Source organism: Pogoniulus pusillus, chromosome 8, assembly GCF_015220805.1.
Source record: "Pogoniulus pusillus isolate bPogPus1 chromosome 8, bPogPus1.pri, whole genome shotgun sequence".
In the NCBI taxonomy this organism is placed as follows: domain Eukaryota; kingdom Metazoa; phylum Chordata; class Aves; order Piciformes; family Lybiidae; genus Pogoniulus; species Pogoniulus pusillus.
Window position 1 is genome coordinate 10,123,718 of NC_087271.1, and position 16,763 is coordinate 10,140,480.

General features: G+C 41.1%; 1 long non-coding RNA gene across 3 annotated transcripts in view; it reads right to left on the bottom strand.

Annotated features, from left to right (window-relative positions):
- Positions 1–14,602: 14,602 nt before the first annotated feature.
- Positions 14,603–16,763, bottom strand: part of LOC135177841 (uncharacterized) — a 30,639-nt gene continuing 28,478 nt past the window's right edge. Inside the window, exon 5 of one of the 3 annotated variants that reach the window (XR_010303193.1) lies at positions 14,603–15,937. This is a non-coding gene — a long non-coding RNA (uncharacterized LOC135177841). The remainder of the gene's footprint in view (positions 15,938–16,763) is intronic. The other 2 variants (XR_010303192.1, XR_010303190.1) reach the window with 2 other exon arrangements.

The window sequence follows — 16,763 nt, forward strand, 5'->3', positions numbered from 1 at the left end:
CACAAATAGAATCTCCCTGTCAGGAGTGCTAGTGCATGTCAGCTGAAGACTGGAACCATAACAATTTACATCAGCTGATATTAAACCAGATCCTGATTTTTAACAGTTTATTATTATTATAGTTTTTGCCAGCTGTATGATTTTAGGTGGAAAATAAAACCAACAAAAAGTGTTCCTACTGAAAAAAAAACCTGAAGTCATGATAGGAGAGAGAAAGTCACAATGAATTTCTTCTTTTACTACTTTAGGTGACTCTATAGTGATACAGGGTCAGTTATAAGGATGCTGAACTAAATGGATAGAAAGAAGTGTTCTTTTTTCAGAAAACACCTGTATTTGTAGATGTAAGGAGAACATAAAGGTTTTGTTTGTGCAAAATAAAGGTTCAGTTAGCATCAAACACCATCTCCTTACAGTTCCAAAGAAGTATACAGAAGATAAAAGAATGGAGAAGTATTACAGAATAACAACATTAGAGGTTGGAAGGGACCTCCTGAGATCATTGAGACCAACTCCCCTGGCAAAGCAGGAACACTTAGGGTAGTCCACACAGGAATGCATCCAGGCAGGTTTTGAAAGTCTCCAGAGAAGAAGACTCCACAGCCTCTCTGGGCAGCCTGTTCCAATGCTCTGTCACCTTCACTGTAAAGAAGTTTCTCCTCATGTTGAGCTGTAACCTTTTACAGTATCATAGAATCAACCAGGCTAGAAGAGACCTCCAAGATCATCCAGTCCAATCTATCACCCAGCCCTGTCCAATCAACTGGACCATGGCATTAAGTGCCTCATCCAGTCTTTTTTTGAACACCTTCAACGATGGTGCCTCTGCCACCTCCCTGGGCAGCCCATTCCAGTGGCAAACCACTCTCTCTGTCAAGAACTCCCTTCTAACATGCACAACTTGAGTCTGTGTCCCCTTGTCTTATTACTGTGGACCACTGAAAAGAGATTGCCACCATCCTCTTGACACTCATTCCTCAGATATTTATAGACATTGATGAGATCTCTCAGCCTTCTCTTCTCCAGACTAAACAGCCCCAGGGCTCTCAGTCTCTCTCCACAGGGGAGACGTTCAAGTTCTCCAGTCATCCTCATGGCTCTCTACTGGACTCTCTCCAGCAGGTCCCTGTCTCTCTTCAATTGAGAAGCCCAAAACTAAACACAGTATTCCAGGTGTGGTCTTAGTAGGGCAGAGTAGAGGGGAAGAAGAACCTCCCTACACCAGCCAGACACACTTTTCTTGATGAACCCCAGGCTGCTGGCCCACGGAGAACTTGCTGTCCACCAGGACTCCAAGGTCTTTCTCCACCTAGCTTCTTTCCAGCAGGGTATATTTAATACATAAGTACTCTCCAACAACTTTAATCTCAAGGATTTCTTAATTTGCCTGCTGTAGAAAAGCTGGGATGCCCAACTCTTGTACAGACTTCACTGTTGTATGCACAGCAAGAAGAAAAGACAGTAAATACTGCAGAACTCTATAGCCATCTAGCCTTAAGGAACAATACAGATGAAAAGACAGAGGAATCCTAATGGTTCTGGGACACTGACTTATCTCTGGTACAGGAGGAAATAAGAAAAATTTATCTTAGATACACTATATGAGTGATAGTTTGGGAGTTACCCACCCACACACACACAATGAAATTCACCCAGACTAGACTCAGCCAGCTGGAAGTTAAGGAATGAAGCTGTATTTGCAGTTTAGCACAATTTACAAGCATATATATACACAATATACACAAATATTTACAGTTATGTACAAGTTAAAAGTAATACAGAAACACAATACCCCTCCCAGAAATGAGAGTCCCCAGGAGTGGCTCCCAATCACCCTTCCACCTTCTTTCTGCCCTTCTACCTTATCTCAGAGTCTGCCTTATGTGCAAGGTGAGCTGGGAGAACTGGCAAGGAGAGTTAGAAGCAGAATGATTAGTTGGGTTACACAGATCCAAGCAGAACAGCAGAAGCCAAGGGAGAAAAAACAGACTCTGACAGACTCTCTTACCTATGTTTGTGCCTTGCTTTTATACATCTCAGCAAGCCTATGAGTGAAGTAGACATCACCACTGTTTTCTTTTCACAGCCTGTAATCTAAGCTCTCTCATTAAAATATTTTAATTAGCTTCAAAGCAGCACAATACAAAGTGACACTGAAGTTTGACTGAGTCCAAGAAAATTAGAGGCTCAGGTCACTCCAGATTTGAAAGAGATTTTGGGCACTTAGATCCTCTGAATATTTCTAAATGGTCTTCCAGACACTGCTGATACTTCTTCAGGACAACAATATACACAATGTACTCTGCTGATGCTTTCTAAATTATTTTGTGGGCATAATAGAATGTGCTGTAGACATTTCAAAAGCTAAACAGACACAAAAAAAAGTGAACAACATAGTAGTGGTTCTTCTACTTCAGTCTGAAGCTCATTACTGATTCCACCACAGTGACCATTCTAGAATTTTAAAGCTAAAATTCACTTTGTGATGTTCTCAAGGCACCACACACAGAAACTTTTTATTCATTCTTTAGAAATGACTTTTAGGGTCTCAGGACACCACAAAATCTCCAGTACAGAACCCAGAGCAATGCAGTAGGTAGTATTATTGCAAGGTAAGAATTAAGAGTAGCAAATTATACTGTAATTTAGATTGCTTGCTTGGAGGACCCAAAAGATCTAGGTCATAGAGAATTAGAAAATTGACACCTAAAATTTATTCTTCACTCTTGGATAAAGAGAAGAAATTAATCTTTCTTTTTTTTTTTCCTTTTTTTGTTTGATTTTTGCATTTTGAATGATTTTCACAGTATCACAGTATCACACAGTATCACAGAATCACCAAGGTTGGAAGAGACCTCACAGATCATCAAGTCCAACCCTTTACCACAGAGCTCAAGGCTAGACCATGGCACCAAGTGCCATATCCAATCCTGCCTTGAACAGCTCCAGGGATGGCGACTCCACCACCTCCCCGGGCAGCCCATTCCAGTGTCCAATGACTCTCTCAGTGAAGAACTTTCTCCTCACCTCCAGCCTAAATTTCCCCTGGCGCAGCCTGAGGCTGTGTCCTCTTGTTCTGGTGCTGGCCACCTGAGAGAAGAGAGCAACCTCCTCCTGGCCACAACCACCCCTCAGGTAGTTGTAGACAGCAATAAGGTCACCCCTGAGCCTCCTCTTCTCCAGGCTAACCAATCCCAGCTCCCTCAGCCTCTCCTCGTAGGGCTGTGCTCAAGGCCTCTCACCAGCCTCATCGCCCTTCTCTGGACACGCTCAAGCATCTCAATGTCCCTCCTAAACTGGGGGGCCCAGAACTGAACACAGGACTCAAGGTGTGGTCTAACCAGTGCAGAGTACAGGGGCAGAATGACCTCCCTGCTCCTGCTGACCACACCATTCCTGATGCAGGCCAGGATGCCACTGGCTCTCTTGGCCACCCTGCCAACATTTTGTTAGGATCACCACAACGTAGGGCATCAATTGGCCATTTAACAGCAGAAATAATTCTTGATTTTCCAGAATGCTATTTTCAAACTGCCTACATATGTTTCTTCAAACACTCATTAGGAGATTTGTGATGGATATAATTTCATTTTGCTACACTCCAAAGGCTAAAAATTTAATGCAAGTACTCCTTATGCCTTGTTTCAAAGAACGATGCAACACCTCAGGGGGCTGTTCTGTACCAGACTATGGTTTATTGTCTAACTTTAACCCGACAACTTTTTGCCATCATTTGCAGTACTTAATTTTAGGCTTGCACATTTCATTACAAATAACTCACCGTAACCTTGATAATTCTATTCACTTTCTGTTGATGACTCTTGAGTGTCTTACAGCCTGACTGAAGCCAGAGTGTGTGATAAATATTTTATAAAGACATCTATTGTCACCTATTTATGATTCATAATGTCCTTTGAATGCAGCATAAAATACGTATTACCATTTTACAGATGTTGTGCTACTACTAACATATATTTATATCCAGTTTTAATCCTTTGCAAGCCATACTTGTTCCAGCATAAAAGAAATACATTCCAAAAGTTGGTGCATGTTCAGATGATTGCACTGTAAAGCTGTTAGTTATTAGCAACTCACATGCATACCACATTTGGCTTCTTAACTAAGTCACAGTAGAAGAGAGTGGTAAACTTATACAACTTACTGGAACGAGTAACTATATTGTGTAGCCTCCTGGCTAATAAACTCTGTGGGGCTCAGTCAGGCTGTGACACTACAGTAAGCCTGTGAGAAAGAATACCTAGATCAAACGAGCAACTGCATATGATTTTCACTCTTCTTTCCTCCTGTTAACACAATTTTCAGTTAGTTCATATTCAAAGATTTAATTTAAATCAAGCATACAGCTAAATTTGGAATCTCCATATGTCGTGGAGGGCCCACAGGCCCAAAATAGGCTTATACACGTTCTGCCTTGCCTGGGCATGGTTACCTATCTGCCATACCAGAAGTAAGCGCAGGAAACGGACACCAAGGGACACAAAGGGACACAAAGGTATGCAAAGGGACACAAAGGGACGCAAAGGGATGCAAAGAGATGCAAAGGGACGCAAAGGGACACAAAGGGACACAAAGGGACACCAAGGGACACAAAGGGATGCAAAGGGACACAAACGGATGCAAAGGGACACAAAGGGATGCAAAGGGACACCAAGGGACACAAAGAGACGCAAAAGGATGCAAAGGGACGCAAAGGGACACCAAGGGACACCAAGGGACACCAAGGGACACAAAGGGATGCAAAGGGACACCAAGGGACACAAAGGGATGCAAAGGGATGCAAAGGGATGCAAAGGGACACCAAGGGACACAAAGGGACGCAAAGGGACGCAAAGGGACACCAAGGACCTGTCACCATAAAGCGTGGCCTGCCCTGGCCCAGGTTGTGTAACGCTGTTGTGTAAGCCCATGCGCCTAGCTTATGGCCCACTGGGTGCAAGGCTCCTGCTCTTCCCATATCTGGGGGAGCCAGACCTGTGGACCCTGCCTAATTTAGTATGTTTTGGCCAACTGCCCAAGCCAGTTGGATGATATCATGGCCACAGGACCATTAATCTCAGCCCACATCTGATAAACAGGAGAATGCAGGTAAACAAGATGCTCACCTCGCCCTGCTTGTTTGCTGCCTGCTGCTGCTGCTACCTTGGTTTGTTTGCCACTGCTATCTCTTTACCTGCTCCTGTGTGCTATGACACTGCATCCTAATCAGGCCTGAATACAGGTAACAATCCAGCAGATGATCAAACCACGCGTTCCTGGCCAGCCTGCCACTCCAGCCTGCCGTGCCGGCCTGGGAGCTGCCCAACCCCCTACTCCACAGCATCCCATTGGATTATTTCCAGCCCGCAAGCCCGGATCCTGCTTTTGCCCAGCTGGCTGCCTATCCGATGACCTCCTGCGAGCCACGGAAGATCCCTCTCATGCCCGTGAACCATCCTCAGATGGTGTTCCCCAATTTGGACTGAACTGGCAACAAGCCACATGGCAGCAGCCACACACATGAAGCCTCAGCCACACGACTGTCACCACATATACATAAATATTCCTGCGTATGCTCTTGTAACACAGATAATAAGACCTCCAACCAGTGAGCATCTGAATTCTCTATTCAAGTTGCTAAAATAATTTGATTAACCTTACCAGCAGCAGTTTATGCTGTAAGATTCCCTAATTAGAAACATTTCCAAAACCCTCTCCCAAATGGCATAATTTGATTGTTTATAGGTGTTCTGCAACAATAGTTCTACCAACTGCATCACAGAGTTTGTGTGGGTCAGTTGTAAATAACTTTGGGGAAGATTTCTCTATATATATTAATAAATTATTTAATAACTCTTACATCTGCCTCATTGCATTTCACCCCAAACCCAGGTTCAAACCTAATCCCCTCCTTAACACCATAACTGGGGGAAAAAAATCAGTCACTGAAAGATCCAGAGAAATGTGGGAAACAAGCAGAAGGTGTAGACAGATTCGACATAAAAGAGTGAAAAACACATACACAGAGAGGAGAAAATTATAACACTGAATCATAGAATCAACCAGGTTGGAAGAGACCTCCAAGATCACCCAGTCCAAACTAGCACCCAGCCCTAGCCAATAAACTAGACCACAGCACTAAGTGCCTCATCCAGTCTTCACTTGAACACCTCCAGGGATGATGACTGCACCATCTCCCTGGGCAGCCCATTCCAATGCCAATCACCCTCTCTGGCAAGAACTTCCTCCTAACACCCAGCCTATATTTCCCCCAGCACAACTTGAGACTGTGTCCCCTTGTTCTATTGGTGGTTGCCTGGGAGAAGAGACCAACTTCTACCTGGCTACAACCTCTCTTCATGTAGTTGTATACAGCAATGAGGTCACTCCTGAGCCTCTTCTTCACCAGGCTGAACACCCCCAGCTCCCTCAGCCTCTCCTCATAGGATTTGTGTTCCTGGCCCCTCACCAGCTTTATCACCCTTCTCTGGACACATTCCAGCTATATGATCTTGCCTTCTGTGTACAAGTAATGAGATGACTTTTACATATAATACATGCAGTTGGGACAAATATATGAAAAAGATAATCCTTGAGATGATTTTTGCCAGAAACTTTTGACTGCTATTCACCTCTCCACTCAAAGTCATGGATCTCTAAAGTTATATGAATAATTGATGATTCAGGTCATAGTTCTTACTTTCTCTGTTTTTCTTGCCCAATGAATAATTCATTATTTTTGCAAAGTGGAACACTTCAAATAAGAAAGATTAAGAGAAAGCCATCTTCAAATACTCCATATCACTTGACTTGGAGAAGCAACAGACCCCAAAGTTACTCTCCCTGTACTGAACTTGTTTGGATTCACATTTCTCTGCTGCTGAGAAGATGTGTGAGTAGAAGGAACACCAGCACTCTTACTGTAGTTCTTGGAATTGTACCTTTTGGACAAATTGTTCTGTGGTAGTTTGAAGCAAGCTGGGATGTTTTGGTAAAAGAACTAGATAGTGGGCAGTGAAATCAAAAACAATTGTGTCTCTTCGCTCACAGTCACGCTGAGACATCTGGGAAGAAGAAGTAAAACATTCTCCGTTTTGTCTTTAATTCTGCCTCTGCCTTCAGACCTGGTCACATCTCATTAACCTTGCTCCCACTAACCTTGCTCCCTAACCTCTTGGCTGCACCTCTCTTCTTTCTGAGAACTGGGGTAAGGTTGAGAGGGCTGGGGGAGGTGTTGGGGTGGTTTGAGAGCCCCTCCTGGGGACTCAGGTTTCTGGGAGGGGAGTTGTGCTTCTGTATTGTTTATCCTTTGTATATTTCTGTATATAACTGTATATATTGTGAATAGCTACTTGTATATTTGCTGCTGTAAAATAAATTGCTTCATTTATATTCCCAGAGGCCGTCTGAGTTAGCTGGGGCAAATACAAAGTGTGGGGTGCAGGTAAGAGCCCAAACCATCACATTGTTCTCAAGAAAAAAAACAAACTCAAAACATTTTGAGTAATGCTCTTTCAGTGTTGACTGCTGTTATTTCAGTGTATTATTTCCTTTGCTTATATTTGTTTCATGTAGTCAGGTCAAGATGGCAAACAGTTTGTACCACACTGATTTTTTTTCTTTTTTTTTTAATGAATAAATGATTCTCAGAAAGAATTTTGTCACCTCAGTTATGATCATATATTCATTATCAACTGCTCTATGGGTGCTTTTATGGTACTTTATCTAGTACTGATTTTGCATGTGTGTTAGTATATATTCTGCTATAAAACTGACACTTCACACTAAAGTCACAACACAAGCCTAGAGCAGAATTGGCCATCCAGCCCAAGTGGGGTGAACTTTAAGGTTCTTTTCCTGTCCTTACGTCCCCTCCTCCCTGTGATGGTTTGGACGTTACCCATCCCCCCTCACTTCAGAAAATCACCCAGACTAGACCCAGTGGCTGGAAATTAAAGAATGAAGGTTTATATTTACAGCTTAGCACAACATACAAGCAGATATTTACAATCTATACAGCTACATAGAGAAATGTACAAGTTAAAAAGGTAATACAGAAACACAACAGCTCTCTCAGAAATCAAAGTCCCCAGGTGGGGCTCCCAGCCACTCTTCCACGTCCTTTCCACTCCTCTGCCACATCCTAGACCTTGCCTTACACTCCTCTACCATATCCTAGACCTTGCCTTACGTTCAAGGTGAGTTTGGAGAATCAGCCAAGGGGGTTAGGAAGCAGATGGATTAGTCATACAGACAGCAGGTTAGAGAGAGAAAGGAGTGCATACAATTATTCTTTTGTCAGGATGACTAAATGTTATGAACTTTGGGCTTCCAGTACTCATTATTATTTGAAATCTTAACAAATCCAGACACCTCAGCACCTAAATCTTCTTCAACCCCTTGAAAAAAAAATTGTTTGCTTTAATTCTTACTTTATTTTATTTTTAGAATACTTACTTGGATCTTCCACACCTCAGATCTATATCACCCTCATATAACTTCCTTTTGATTATAAATCTGAGATTTAGTGAGATTCGGGTAACTGAAAATGGAGCCACTTATCGAAAGTCATAATTATCCTCTATTTATACCCAATGAAACAGTTTGAACAGGAAGAAGTGGAAAGATCCATCCCAGAATACTTAGAGGCCACAATCTGGCCATTATTTTTAATGAGTAAGTAACAGCAGCTTCAGCTGACTAACATACATGAATTTAATGCTGGTTTAAAACACTCATTGCATTCATTAGCTTATAGGTGGCCAACTTGAATTCCACAAAAAACTATTAGCGTGTTCCTACTTTTTGGTGACAAATAGCATCATTATCATCTTGCACTTCCCATTCCAGTCATACTGCAGCTTAAGTGACTATGTTGTCAGAATACAACAGCTCATAATGGTTTTTTTTTATTGCTACTTAAAGCCTTCCTCAATCTTATCTAAATGGGTAGCAAGGGATTGTTTTTTATTTCTTTCTTTTCCCCTTCTTTTTTTTTTTCATAGTGACTGTTTAGCAGAGATTTCTGAATCTTCAATCTTCTAGTAAATGCATAACTAAAATATTCCCTCTACTCAAGTAGGTTTTTAACTTAGGTCAAAGTTTCACAGTGCACTCAAACACTAAAAACAGGCTGCCAGCTACACCTAGAGAAAGACCAGAAAGATGAGGAAGGAAGGCCAGTGGGTTCTATAGCACCATACTACACTGCTCTCCTGTCCAAAACAACATGCATTACAGTTGAACTAGCCTGTCTATTTAAAGTGTGCTTTTAAATATTCACCTATGGTAAGCCATCACCAAAGCTCAGCTCATGTTTGCCTCTTAGACATGTTGCTGTTGTTTCCAAGCTTGTAATTGGTATTCATCTCCCAAATGGCTCTTTATGAAGATTCTTAGCAGCCAGCCTAGGCAAGGATGTCTCCCCAAGCTTTCAAGTGTAATTTTACTGTGGGAAGTTTACACATATCATTCATACCATGAAATTTTGATAGGAGGAAAAATGTTCAGGGTAAGTTACAACTTTCTGAAATGTTGCTGTTTGTGAATTGCATAAAAGCCTAAAAAAAAATCCACTTAAATTAATTAAGTCCTTTTTATAAAGTTCAACATATTTACTATAAAATAGATAATGCCCTTTAAGCCTACACGATCATGCCTTCCCCAATGCCCTTTTTAAGCCTATGTGGTAAAGGGTTGGACTTGATGATCTGTGAGGTCTCTTCCAACCCTGATGATACTGTGATATGATCATGCCTTTCCCAATGCCCTCTAAGCCTTTCCCAATGTGAACATCTTCTATTCTCCTTCACAGCAGATCCTGTTAAGATCAAGAATTTAGTGAAAGAACAGAGAGCAGAAAGACAAAGGAGAAGAAAAGAAGAAGCAGACAAAGGGAGAAGGGAGAAGGGAGAAGGGAGAAGGGGAAGAAGAAAAAGAAAAAAGAAGAAGAAGAAGAAGAAGAAGAAGAAGAAGAAGAAGAAGAAGAAGAAGAAGAAGAAGAAGAAGAAGAAGAAGAAGAAGAAGAAGAAGAAGAAGAAGAAGAAGAAGAAGAAGAAGAAGAAGAAGAAGAAGAAGAAGAAGAAGAAGAAGAAGGAAGAAGAAGAAGAAAAGAAGGAAGAAGAAGAAGAAGAAGGAGAAGGAGAAGAGGGGGAAGAGAAGGAGTATTAATTTTCTCTTCTTTCTTCTCTCTTTCTGCTTTGTCAGAAATCACTGAATATAAAAGTAAAGTTCATTTTGTTCTCCTCCTTCCATAACACAGCATGGTACTGCACTGTACAGTTATGTTTCTATTAACAGGAAATATTCCCAACACATAAAAAAACTTGAACTACTTGTTTTAGGGCATCTCTAAACTCATCTGAGCTACTCTAAGCACGTAATGTGAGCATGTTATTGAAGTAACAAAGTGTTTGAAATTCTATAATACATGTATTTTCTCAGTATCTTGTGGTTTAGGTTACTATTGTCTCCCTTTTACACAGAGGAACTGTTGCAAATTCAAGTTCCTGCAGTATAAGGAAATCTGGGCCAGAACAGATTTCTGTTCTCAGAAGGTTATAGTAGACTCCATATAGCAGACTTAGTAACTAACAACAATTTATCATAAATATTTTATTACAAAATCATAGCTTCAGGGGCCTAACTTCATTATGTAGTTTACATATTACTGACTTTTATTATCTACCGCCTATTAAACACATCTTCCAAACAGAACACCTGACAACCCACAAAAAAAACACGGATTATATTCTTCTTATGGCCCCAGGAGAAAATATGAGTAATATAACAAATGCTACTCTCAAACAAAACAGCTCCTGTGCACCTAATCTAGGGTACAAAAGGTTCAGAACAGAAAGATGCATCTTTTGTTTTAAAATGGTCTTGGCGGTGTGTGATGGTTTGGGTGTTCCCTGCCCCCCCCCCCCCCCCCCCACTTTTGGAATCACCCAGACTAGACTCAGCCAGCTCTGGAAATTGAATGAAGCTTATATTTACAGCTAGCACAATATACAAGCAGATAGCTACAGTATATACAGATATAGACAGAAATATACAAGGTAAAAAAGGTAATACAGAAACACATCAGCCCTCCCAGAAACCTGAGTCCGCAGGAGGAGCTAATCACCCCTACACCTTCCACCTGCCCCTCTAAACCTTACCCCAATCCCAAGGAAGACTGGAGGTTCAGCCAAGGGGTTAGGAAGCAAAGTGGATCAGTCAAAAAATGGAGGGTGAGGTTAGAGAGTAAGATGCAGCTCAGAGCTCAGCAGCAGCAGAAGAAGTGGTTATCTTTGTTTTTATTTCTTGTTCTTATACATCTCAGTAAGCTTATGAGGGAAAGTAGACCTCACCATTGTTTTCCTTTCACAGCCTGTAATCTAGTTCTCACCAAAACATTCTAGCTAGCTTCAAACTAGTGCATGGCAATAAACATGGATCCAAAACACATCAAACTGCAAGTTTCAGAATAGGAGTGTTTTTAATGTCTCTCTAATTTTCTTTCTAGGTATTACCTTAGTGTCTAAGTCCTTTGTATACAGAATCTTTTGTGAAACCCATCTATGAGTCTCTTAATTCCATCAATTAATCTAAGAGTCATCTGACAAAATCACACCAAGGCATTGACCATTTGTATCATCTGCTCTCTAAAACAATGTCCATCTTCTCACATCCACGCACAATCCCTCTTGTAATCCTTCTTACCTCCTCTACATGTTCCATTGCTAGTGGGGCTTTTTTCACTATAGTGTAAAAAAAATTATGCTAAGAGTGATGAATGTGACTAGCTTCACAGTGCTGCTCTGTCAGAATGTACATCCCCAAATTCTCCACATTCATTTACAAAAGGACTAAGATCCTGTTTCTATAGTAACTGCAATTTTACATGCCCTGACTGTTCTGTCTTTAAAAGCTTTGCCACACCACTGCTGCAAGGTTTGGGGGTTTGGGTTCTTTTCTCTTTTTGTAATACTATAAATCATGAGTCCCTCACCAAGCAGTCACATACAAACATTTCCAAACATTTCCCTCATTAAAAAAAATCTGCTCTTTAATCCTGTATCTCTTGACAGAGCCAGAACAGTAGGGGAGTGATTTGAATCAGTGATTTAAAACTGTTTGATTTAAAATTATGTTAAGTCTAAGATTTATAAAAGTAATGTGAAAAACACTATGCTACTCACTCTACATTTTGATTTATAATATACCAAATGATATTTTTTTTATTATCAAGGCACCATTAATAACTTATTTAAAATTTCTAAAACTGCCATAAGCAGGACTCATGTTAAATAATAAAATCTAAATCCTTCACAATCTTAAGCTGGGATAAAAGTCCACAAATGTCTTCAGATAAGAATGGCCATGAATCTTGCAAAGTACTAGGAACAAATTTCTTTTAATTAGTAACTTTTTGAAGTCTAAAATGGGTGCCACTTCAACTCCTGCTTTAAAGGAATGCCTTTGGTGTTACCTTTATAGCTATGTATATTGTACTTCAGGTGAATCGCAAGGCTCTGCTGTGTGGCAGGGGCTCATTAGTCATCAAAATCACAAAACCACAGAATCAATAAGGATTGGAAGGGGTCTCTGGAGATCGTCTAATCCAACCCCCCCTGCCACAGCATTTTCACTTAGAACAGGTTGCACAGGCCAGTGTACAGGCAGCTTTTGAATGACTCCAGAGATGGAGACTCCATCACCTCTCTACACAGCCTGCTCCAGTGCTCTACCACTCACTAAGCCAAGAGGTTCCTTCTCATACTCGTATGGAACATCATGTGCTCAAGTTTGTGCCCATGAGCTCTTTTCCTGTTACTAGATATCACTGAAGAAAAGACAGAACCTATCTTTCTGATACCCATACCTTATGTATTTGTAAGCATAGATAATATCCCTCCTCAGTCTTCTCTCCAGACTAAAAAGCCCCAAGTTCTTCAGCATTTCTTCATAAAAGAATCATAAAATCAACCAGGTTGGAAGAGACCTCCAAGATCATCCAGGCCAACCTAGCATCCAGCCCTGGCCAACCAACTAGACCATGGCACTAAGTGCCTCATGCAGGCTTTTCTTCAACACCTCCAGGGATGGCAACTCCACCACCTTCCTGGGCAGCCCATTCCAATGCCAATCACTCTCTTTAGCAAGAACTTCCTCCTAAAATCCAGCCTATACTTCCCTCAGCACAACTTGAGACTGTGTCCCCTTGTTCTATTGTTGCTTGCCTGGAAGAAGAGACCAACCTCCACCTGGCTACAGCCTCCCTTCAGGTAGTTGTAGACAGCAATGAGGTCACCCCTGAGCCTCCTTTTCTCCAGGCTATGCAACCCCAGCTCCCTCAGCCTCTCCTCTCAGGGGCTGTGTTTCAGGCCTTTCACCAGCTTTGTTGCACTTCTCTGGACACATCCCAGCACCTCAACATCTCTCTAAATTGAGGAGCCCAGAACTGGACACAGGACTCAAGGTGTGGCCTGACCAGTGTTAGCTCCTTAATCATTTTCCTAGCAATACACAGACCCCCAAGGTATGAACACAAATGATGTTCCCCTGCAAAATTTTGGTAATCCACTGATTTTATGATCCTGCTATGTAGTATCAACATGTACTGTGCTCTAGTCCTACCTTTGCCACTGATACCTGCTGCAGAGAGGCTTCCTTTTTAGCACAGGACATTAATAAAAAAGAAAGAACTCCTGACTTGTGACAGCATGTATTTGAACACGAAGAGAGGCACCGTTTCACAAGTATAAAGAGATAAAATTACTGAAGCCAGAACTCCAGGTTCTCAGTCATCTGATTTTTCATTCCCTTGCTCTTCCTCAATAGTTTCTTTCATTAATGATCTGTCATTTGGCTTCCTGTCTAGTCAGTCTGTATATTTGACAATGGGGAAACATTTCAAGCTCTGGATCCCTTCCTCTTATTTTTGCCTTGTTTTCATCAGTTGCTGAATTCTGTATGCTGGCAAGACTGGCTTCCTGTTTATTTATCAGCATACCAGGGAAACCATGCAGTAGCACAGTATCTCATTGTTTGAACATGGAAACTCAGGATCCTAGCAACCTAAAATGAAAACGAGCCCCCCATTTCAGTATCACACTTCTGATTTGTGAGAAACAATTCAGCCTGACTTAAACGTTCTGACATTTTTAGGGAGAAGCTGCTGAGAAAAGAGTTTTTTGGTTGTTTTTTTTCCTTTTATCAGGCATTGTACTCCAATTGCTGTGATTAATGCCTGTTTTCTGACTTGTAAATACAGCCCTGGTTTAATTTCAAGGTGCTGTGGTCCCAGCTGTGGGGTATACATCTGCTTCATGATTTCTGCTGAGGTTACTGGCTGGCCTGTATGAATTAATTTACTGCTCACCTTACCACATGCTGTTTGCAGGATTTCATAGAATCGACCAGGTTGAAAGAGACCTCCAAGATCATCCAGTCCAACCCAGCACCCAGCCCTGTCCAGTCATCTAGACCACGGCACTAAATGCCTCAATCTGTTTGCCTGGAACATAGAGCTGAGTGCCTGGAATGGCTACTCAGATATCCGTAGGTTACTTACTCGTAGATTCTGCTTCTTTCTGGTAAGTGGAAGTTACATATGTTCTTCATTGGCATTGATTTGCTATTCATCACAATCCAAAGCATGGTCAGTTGAATTTACTCAGCAGAGGCTTCCTCAAGACTCATTATACGAGGCTGCACAGCCACCATGCTCTCAAGAATTTCCCAACCTTCAAACTCCAAAAACCACAGCCAGGCACAACTTCTTTCAGTACAGCTGCACTTGTATGCCTCAGGGTTTTGCTTGAAAAATGCTGACTTCATATGAATGCTGTTTCTAGGCTGCTTCCCAAGGCACTGTGCTACTATCAGTTAAAGACTCTAGAAGTTTGAAATATTTTGTGACTGATAACTTGTATATAATTTCTTCATCATTTAATGTTAGTCCTTCTGTTGGTATCTCTGAAGAATATCTGTAGGGTTTCACACTCATGAATGCAGAATCCAGAAAAAATATTTGATGGCAATTAAAATTTCTGACCTTCTTTCTTTATCATAGTTTAGAATAATAATTAGTTTTCATGCTCTTGGCATATATCTGAAGTCCCTCAAAAAGTGTCAGATAAGATTACCTGTTCAATATTCCAGAAGATGTTCCTATCACCATGAATTGATCAACTGAACTCTGATCAACTGTGACATCTTTTTGGTACTCCTAGCTGCTTTTGGATCAAAGAGAACTTCTGTGCTGCCTTAAAATTCTCACTGTAAATCAACTGATCCAGCTTTTTGGTGTTACAGAGGGTAAAATAGTTACCTTAGGGCCCATATCTTATTTTATTATGCCCTACAGGAATCCATTTCCTTTTCAAATATCCTTATATCTTGTTAAGACTTTAAAAGCCAAATAGAGTTTCCCCTTGTACTCACTTGATGAGATTATTCTGGCATCTTAGTGTAAGTGCATTGTTTTTCACTACCCTATTGCACAGAAATGGTCAATTCCCATGTCTAAGTCAACTACTGTAAATTATCTATGCAAATGCCTTGTGGTTTTTTGGGTCTGTCTCTCCTCAGTTTCACAAAACAAATGGATTTACTCTCAAACAGATCTAGGCCAGATGGCACTTCTTTGCATGGCACTGGATTTGCAAACACAGGGTCTAATTTTGAAGTTATGCTTTAAAGCTTAACAGATGCTGTGGCTGATGGGAGTTTTGCTGCTTGTTCTGCTTAGCAATGACAGTGGATAAATACACAATAGCCCATAAATTCAATTCATGGCATCATCACTGCTGTGGCAACTTTTCTTGGCTGGATGTCTGTAACATCTTATTTCTGAGCCAGCAATCACTGCCTCCCAGTCAGACAGCATAGCCACCTCCAAATATACCCTCAGCATATCTGCAGAAGAGTTTTTGGTTTGCCAGAGAAATATCTAGAGACACAAGAGAGAGAAGTCTGAGTAGATGAAAGCCTTGGTACAGCCCTGAATTTTGTATATATATATTTTTTTTCCTGACTAAAAATATATATTTTTAAAAATATATCTTAAATAAAGATGTGGAAAAATATAAGCACTCTTGAAAATCTCTTTGTTCACTGTCCAAGATGTGAGGGATAGCACACTTTAATTGTATGGATTCTACCTTCACTTTCCACATGAATTTTCTTTACAGAATCAATAGAAGAGTTGTTCAGAGGTTAAGAGGAGTACTTTGGTATTATGTTATCTGCTAGTTTTGATTATTTCAAATGGAAAAGAGACATTCAGTTTAAAAAACCAAGCAAACAAACAACTAAATTGCAGATAGTGGCATAGATGGATGTAAGCAACAGCATAAGCCAAACATACATAATACAGCATAATAAACCAAACATGTTCGGAAGAAGTTCTTCACAGAGAGAGTGATTTGCTCTTGGAATGGGCTGCACAGGGAGATGGAGGAGTCACCATTGCTGGAGGTGTTCAAGCAAAGAGTGGATGAGGCACATAGTGCCATGGTCTAATTGACTGGATAGGGCTGAGTGCTAGGTTGGACTGGATGATCTTGGAGGTCTCTTCCAACCTGGTTGATTCTATGATTCTATACAGTGTGCAGTTACTGTATCTCTGGGCAGTAACCAGCATTTTCAGAATGAGAAACAATTTCCAGCTACCATAAACCTCATGAGAAGCTCCTAGACCAACGTGTGGTGTATCTTCACAAAGTTACAAGTGAAGACTTCTCTTTCGCCATATTTAGAAACACAGGCATGAAATT